The sequence below is a fragment of the Silene latifolia genome, chromosome 5, assembly GCF_048544455.1.
Source record: "Silene latifolia isolate original U9 population chromosome 5, ASM4854445v1, whole genome shotgun sequence".
NCBI classification, from domain to species: Eukaryota; Viridiplantae; Streptophyta; class Magnoliopsida; order Caryophyllales; family Caryophyllaceae; genus Silene; species Silene latifolia.
The window spans coordinates 1,197,795-1,199,098 of NC_133530.1; positions in this window are offsets into that span (position 1 = coordinate 1,197,795).

Here is a 1,304-nt window from a genome sequence, read left to right on the forward strand (position 1 = left end):
ATCCTAAGTCGAAGATATGATTCCATTCAGATCTTTCATATTGTTCTTCATATTGTATATTTAGTCTAAATATCTTGTTACCTTAATTGTAGGATTAGTTAAAGATAGGGTAGAACTAATTCTAGTATATATGTACCTAGTTGTGTTTACGCTTGAATCAATGAATTGAGCATCGTTCTTCATCCCGCTGTTCAAAGTTTCACAATTATACTTTTTACAAACAATCAAAATTCAAAAAAAAAAAAATAATATAACAAATGAAATCGTAATTTAGAATGAATTAACATCGATTAGAGAATATTTTAAATTATTTTATAAAAAAAACTCTTTAAATTTTATAAAATAACTAAATATTTTCCTAAAATTGTTAACAATTATTTAAAAAAATATACAGTATGTAATTTTTTTTTTGAAAAAAAAACCCCTGAATACTCTAAAAATATATTTGCCGAGTTTTAATTGTCTAAAGTTTTCTTAGGTAACAAAGAAATATTTCAATAAAAAAATGTTTTTTCTCAAAAAATATAAAATAAAATAATTTTTTTTTTCAGAATTTAAAAACATAATTTTATTACATTTAAAAAATCCAATAATTTTTTAAAAATAAAATTAACTAATTTCGATTTTTACGGTATGAGAAAATGAATTTCTCATGAGATTTTGATATGAGGCTTAATTTCACCTTTTCCAAAAGTTAATGGGCCTAATCACTCCAATTTAAACTTAAGGAGTTAAATCTCACGATTAGACTAAGTTAAGGGGCTAATTTACTACTTTCGCGTTTCAAAATCAACTCAAACAATACTCGTATTTCAAACAAGAATTGAAACAATGAAATCAACTCAAACAATACTCCTTATTTCAAACAAGAATTGAAACAATGTCTAATTGCCTAATACAAGACAGTAATACAATATTTAATTAACTACTTGAAACAATTGTCTTGTATTACAATCATGTTTTGAAAATATTGATTAAAATCAAACCGATTCTCTCTAATAAGCAAACTATTTTCTAAAACTAACCGATATCAGACATTTACTCATCAATTTACTTCTCCCTTGACTCCATCACTTATCCGCCTTTACTCAATTTGACCTCGTTTGTTGTTCCAAAACCACCGCAGACCAGAAAACCTGAAACCTTTCATTAATTTCATTCTCCCTCAATTCCACCTCTTCTTCACGTTTCCTTAATTGAACCTCTTTCAACTCTAAAACCAGAAATTAATTAATGATGCACAATAGAAGGATTAAACAAACATTTTATTTACGGAGTAATAGATTAATAGGTAAGTATATAGT